The following is a 7,203-nucleotide window of genomic DNA, read 5'->3' as shown; positions in this document are numbered from 1 at the left end:
AGAGAGATGAGGGAGAGAGAAAGTGAGAAAGCAAGCCACTAGGTCCAGGACTTGAACTGTGGTTGGCTGTGTGGGAGTCCAACACCCTTAACAACCACCCCATCTGCCACCCCATGCCTGGCTTATTTCACCCACTAGTATTTTTTCCAGGTTTTCCCAACACCATTTTCAAGATACTTTCCTTTATCTATTGTGTTCTTGGCATCTTTGTCAAAAGATCAATTAACCAAAAATATATGGTTTTATTTATGGGCTTTCTAGTCTGTTGTGCTGTTCTTTTTTAGTTGTTGTAACAGATTATTTTCTTAGTTATTTTTTTGAGGAGGGGATAGTTTGTTATTATTGTGTAAAGACACCCCTTTTTCTATATTAATGTTGTGTCCTGAAACTTTATTGCATTTGCTTATTAGTTCTAACAGTTTTGGGGTGGTGTTTTTAGAGTTTTCTATATATAAGATTTTGTCATCTGCAAATAGGGACAATTTAACTTTTTATTTTCCAAATGGGATACCTAGGGTTTGTGTATGTGCTGGAGAGAAAGAGAAAGAGAGAGAGAGAGAGAGAGAGAGTATTTCCCAAGGGGAGGCCCATTCAGGAATTCCTTCTTTTCCATTCTCCTCTTAAGATTTTAGGCACATGCACACACAGATGTGCCTAGTATGTTTTTCAAGCCACCAGGTCTGGAACTTGAGCTGCTTAATCAGCCATCCTACCTCATTAAGCAACATGCCACTGGCTGACCCCTTTTATCATTTTTCTCATCTTAAAAAAAAATGGCTTTCAGTGTTTTATCATTGAGGGTGATGTTAGCTGTGCTGAAGAACATATTTTTATACCTCTAATTTGTTGAAAGTTTTTATCATACAAACTTGGTGAATTTTGTCAAATGTTTTTCTGCATCTATTGAGATGACCATAACTTTTTTGTCCTTCGTTCTGTTAATGCAGTGTATGGCTTTTATAGATTTGCATGTATTGAATCATCCTTGAAGCCATCAGCTAAATCTTACTTGATCATGGCAAATGATTCTTTGTATGTGCAGTTGAATTCAGTCAGTTTGTTAGTATTTTGTTGAGAATTTTTTGCATTTATGTTCATTGGGAATGTTGAACATGATTTTTAAATTTTTCTTATAATGTCCTTATTTGGCTTTGTCATATAATTAATGTAGTCACTATGAAATCAATTTGGACATATTCTTTCCTCTTTAATTGTTTGGGAAGAGTTTGAGTGGGACTGATCTTCTTCTTCTTCTTCTTCTTCTTCTTCTTCTTCTTCTTCTTCTTCTTCTTCTTCTTCTTCTTCTTCTTCTTCTTCTTCTTCTTCTTCTTCTTCTTCTTCTTCTTCTTCTTCTTCTTCTTCTTCTTCTTCTTCTTTAGAGGTTTTTGCTATAAGGAGCGTGCTCTCACCAGGAAAACAGAGACAGAGAGACAGAAAGTGAGAAATCATCCCCCAGGGGAGTTGGCCACACCACAGTCCCTTCTCCTCCATTCTCCTCTCGGGATCTTGGGCATGCACACACACACACCGGGAGTGAGTTTAAGCCATCAGGTCCAGGACTTGAACCATGGTTCACTACATGGGAGTCTAGTGACCTAGCCATTATGCCAACTACTGGTCCCCTGATATTATTCTTTAAATGTTTGGTAGAACTTAATAGTAACATGGATTTCTAGGCTTTTCCTTGATGAGATACCTTATTGCTGATTCAATTGCCCTATTTGTTACTGGTCGGTTCGGATTTCCTATTTCTTTTTGATTCACTCTTGCTAGATTGTATGTGTCTAAGAATTTATATCTTTCTTCAATGTTATCTTATTTATTGGTGTGTAATTGTTTATAGTTATTTCTTATGAGCCTTTTTATTTCTGCGGTATCGGTTGTAATGTCTCTTCTATTATTTCTGATTGTACTTATTTGAACTGTCTCTCTCTTCTTGATTAGTCTGGCTAAAAGTTTGTCAATGTTTTTTAAAGTTTTCAGAAAAAGAACTGTTAGTTTCACTGATTTGTCTATTATTTTTCTTACCTCTGATTTATTTCTGATCCCATCTTTATCATTTCCTCCTTTCTACTAACTTCGGTCTTAGTTTGTTCTTTTTCTAGTTCCTTGACGTATAAAATTAATAGCTTTTTCTTTTTGATTCAGTTATATACTATTAGAGCCTTTCTTCTTAGATGACTTTGTCTGAACCCATCAGTTTTGATATGCTGTGTGTCCATTTTTTGTTTGGCTCAAGGTATTTTTCGAAATTTCCATTTTAATTTCTTCACTTATCAATGTTGTTTCACTTCCATGTATTTGTGAGTTTTCTGAAATTCATTTTGTTATTGATTTTTAGTTTCATACTATTGTGGTTGGAAAATGTACTTGATATGGTTTTAATCTTTTTAAGTTTGTTGAGACTTGTTTTGTGGCCTAACCTGAGCTATCCTGGAGAAAGCTGGATTTAGAACAGGTTTATTCTGCTGTTTTTGAATTGAATGTTCTGTTTGTGCCTTTTAGTATATTTAGTCTTTAAGTGTAATTTCAGCCTGTTTCCTTATTGATTTTCTGCCTGGATGATCTGTTCATTGCTAAAATTAAGATATTGAAGTCTCTTATTATTATAATATTATGATCTCTACCTCTAGATCTGTTAGTTTATAATTCACATATTTAGAGGTTCTGCTCTTGAATGCATATTTTTTTGGGGGGAGGGAGAGGTTTTGCGATAGGGCGCGTGTGTTTGCCAGAAAGACAGAGAGAGAGACAGAAAGCGAGAAATCACCCCCCAGGGGGGATGGCCACGCCGCAATCCCTTCTCCTCCATTCTCCTCTCGGGATCATGGGCACGCACACACATACACCCAGCGTGAGTTTAAGCCATCAAGTCCCCAGGACTCGAACCACGGTTGGCTACATGGGAGTCCAGCGACATAGCCATTACACTAACTGCTGGTTCCGGAATGCATATTTATTTAAAATTGTATTATCCTATTAATGAATTGACCCTTTTATTGTTATATAATGACCTTGTCTCTTTTTATAGTTTTTAATTTAAAATCCATTTTATCTGATGTAATTAACGGTATCCCTGTTTTCTCTTAGTTTTCATTTTCATAAAATGTCTTTTTCCATCCTTTCACTTGTAGTCTACAAAATATCTTAAAGATGAAGTTGAGTCTCTTGTAGGAAGCATATAATTGGGTGTATTTTAAAAAACCCATCCAGCTACTCTATCCTGTTTGGAGAACTCAACTGATTTACATTCAAGGTAATTATTGATAAGTAAAAACTTACTATAAAAATTTTGTTTGGGACCAGCAGCTGGTGTAATGGCTATGTTGTTGGATTCCCACATGGCTTACCACAGTTCAGTGCCCAGACTGGTGGATTGAAATTTACATCATGTATGTGCGTGCATGCCCAAGATCCTGGAAGAAGGAGTTGCGGGGTTGTCATCCCTCTTGGGGGGGGGGTGATTTCTCACTTTCTGTCTCTGTGTGTCTCTGGTGAGGATAGCTCACCCTATAGCAAAAATCTGTCTAAAAAAAGGAAATTTTCTTCATTGTTTTCTGATTATTTTGTAGATTCTTTGTTTCTTCTTCCTCTCTTGCTATGTTCCTTTGTGATTAGATAATGTTTTCTAGTGATAAGACTTGATTATTACCTTTTTATCTTTTGTGTATCTACAGTAGTTTTTTTCCTCTGTGGGTACTATGAGGCTTATATAAACTATCTTTTAGTTATAAAAAGTGGTATGAAGCTAACGTCTAAATTTAGGTCAAATAAGAAGGAAAACATTCACAATTTAAGGCCAGACTGTGACAGTGCAGTGGTAGTGCAGCACTCTACAATGCTGGAAGCCATATGGAAGATTGGGGATTCACCTCCTGGGTCAATCTGTGCATACCAGGCATGTATGTGTGTGCCCATGATACTGGTTGGCTAAAAGGCTGGGGGGGTGGTGATTGTAGTGTGAGATCCTGTTAAGAGTGCTTCTCTCTCTCTCTCTCTCTCCCCCCTCTTTCTCTCTCTGTCTCTCTCTCTTATTCTCTGGTTCTATCTTACACATTAATTAGTAGACTTAAAAAATCCTCCATTTTCGTTTTCACCCCCTTCCCCATATTTTAAGACTCAAAATATATTTTTCGATGGCATGAGATCATTCAATTTTAGAACCTGATCTAACAGTTTTGAAAAAAAGTATTGCTATATTGAACTGAATCCTATAATAGTTTAATGTTTATAACGGTTAATTTTTTCTAATTTTTACTTGTTTGTTTTTGTAGATTTTTGCCATAAGGCATGTATGCTTACCAGAGAGAGACAAAGGAAGACACAGAGACAGGGAAAGTAAGAAGTCACCTCTGCAGGGGTGGGCCATGCTTCAATTCCTTCTCCTCCATTCTTCTCTTGTGACTTTGGGCACACATGCACACAAGCCTAGTGTGTTTGCTCACCAGAGAGACAGAGAAACAGAAAGTGAGAAATCAGCACCCAGGACTATGGCCAGTCCACAGGCTTTTCTACTCCATTCTCCTCTCAGGATTTTGGGCATGCACATAAGCACACCCGATGTGAGTTTTAAGGTACTGGGTCTAGGACTCAACGATGGTCAACTATGTGTGAGTCTAGTGCCTTAACCACTAAGCCACCTGCTGGCCCCATCCAGCTTGTTTTTCAAGCAACCAGGCCTAGAACTGGAATGGTGGAGTTGGCCTTGTACGAGTATAGCATCTTAATCCCATACTACCTGCTAATCTCAGTTTTTCTTTTTCTTTCTTTTTTTTTTTTACAATCCTGTAACAACTTCAAAATCTTGATAGCTTACAATAGCAAAAAGCTATTTTTCATTACTAATACATGTCTTTATGGATTGGCTGACTTTGCTCTGTGCCTTATTTATTTTGGGGACCCAAGCTAAAAAACAGCTCCTAACTTGGCCACTCTGGGCTCATGTGAAAGGGAAAAAAGAGTGATGACAGAACCAAATGGTGGCTCTTGGAAATTTTCTTTGAAACTGGTATGTGTCATCTGTTCTCATTTTTTATTGGTCAAGTCACATTACATAGCTTAGTCAAGTAGTGAGGTATAAAGTATAATCACCTCATTGTGAGAAAAGCAAATATTAGAGAAAAAAATCTATCAAATAGTTAATTGCACAAAGTGACAACCTAAGTTCTGATATTAAATCTGTTACTTACTAGCTTTGCAAATTCTGGCAATTTAACTTTTTATAGATCTTATTTATTATTAGAGTGGCTTTATTTAAAACTAAAATCACCAATAACTATTTATTTATGACAATCCATAAATATAGCTATGCATGTAATATTCATCTTTTTCTCCTTAAAGAGAGATTTTTGCTATAAGGGCACATGTGCTCACTGGACAGATAAACAGAAAGTGAGACATCACCCCCCCGGGGGGATGGCCATTCCACAATCCCTTCTGCTCCATTCTATTCTCAAGGTTTTGGTCACACATGCACACATTCCCAGCATGAGTTTAAGTTGTCAGGTCTGGAACTTGAGCCAAAGTCAAATACACGGGAGTCTAGTGAGATAATCACTATGCAATTTGCTGGTCCCAATAGTATTTGTCTTTTAAAATAGACCTCCATCTTCAGGAACTTTACAAAGCCTTCCCATGTCCTGTAGCCCTTATACCTTTATAGCACTTTGCACTTTTACCAGGCCGTGCTCTAAATGTCAAAACCAACTCAAACTTGCCTGTGTAGTCCTCACCCCACTTAAGAGAGCAATTTGCTCGCGGTAGGCTCTGGACGACATCTGCTCTACTGAATGGAACTAGATCTGCTACAGTTCTGCAGGAAGCTACCAATTGATATATTTTTTAATATTACCAATATATATATATATATATATTTGTTACAGGGTACATGCACTTATGAGAGAAAGAGATCAAGTGAGGAAACACTTCCCTGGGAAGGGTGGCCATATCACAATCCCTTCTCCTCTATTCTTTTCTTGGGATTTTGGACACATGTGCACATGCACCTGATGTGTTTTTCAAGCCACTGGGTCCAAAAGGTGAACCATACAGTCAGCCATGTGGAATCCAGTCACCTTAACCACCATGCCACCAGTGGCCCTTTTATTTGATATTTACAAGATCCCTCCCAGGCAAATGTCTCTTCATCTTTCTATTATAGGGAGGATAACTGGAGCATAGAGATACCAAGAAGAATTCCTAAGATCATATAACATGGATGTACCAGAGGTAAGGTTCAAATCCAGACAGGCTATCTCCAGAGTCCTTGATCTGAACTCTTGCATAATTCTCTTCCTTTAACAGCAGTCATCATGAACTGAGTGTTTAAATCTGAGGACCCTTCTGGGCCCCACAGAACCTCAGTTTCCATGAGGTATAACTTTTTATTGCAATTTTCTGGACACTTGGGGCTTGCTGTATTTGTATCCTATGATTGCAACTTATTATGTGATTAAACTATTCTCACTATTCTCTTTGTTAGTGTTATTATCTATATATATGCCACAACTTTTATTTATAAAACAAATTAATGCAAAGAAGTGTTTACCTATATTGTTTTTGTGTCAGAAAGCTTTGCAGAATTTATTAAGGGTTAATCCTGCAAAACAACTTGAAATCACTGATCAGTTCCAGCTTCTTTCCTTGATAGTTAAATAAACTGAAGACTTAGGGACAAGGGAAGAGGCATGATGGGTTCTTATGATCAGGACTCTTGACTCTCTGTCCCAGGTGTTTCTGTTGTGTCTTGCTGTTTTAGGTAGTAAAATGCTACTTTGAATTATACGCAACATGCAACAGCAAGAAAAGACACAGTGAACTCACTATGTATATATATATATATATGTATATATATATACACACACACATATATATAAATATAAAAGCAAAGAATACATATATATAAATACACATATATGGTAATTACTTATATATATATTACATGCATATGTATATACAAATTTTCAATAATTTATTCTGTAATGTTTATAATAAGTACATAGGTGTTAAAAATTAATGAAGAATAATGTCCTAACAGTAAGACTAGTCAGTTGGAATTATCCACCAAGGAATAATATTGTCAAACTGTGTATTAAATGTCTTGATTAGAGCAATATTTAAAATAATTTCGCTTGGTCATTTTTTTTTAAAGAAGTGGGTTTCATGGTCTAAAATACTCTCCATCACTTCTCCATTATTACAGCA

This window comes from Tupaia chinensis, unplaced genomic scaffold, assembly GCF_000334495.1.
Source record: "Tupaia chinensis unplaced genomic scaffold, TupChi_1.0 Scaffold000706_1, whole genome shotgun sequence".
Lineage (NCBI taxonomy): Eukaryota > Metazoa > Chordata > Mammalia > Scandentia > Tupaiidae > Tupaia > Tupaia belangeri.
This window is presented reverse-complemented; position numbering follows the sequence as displayed.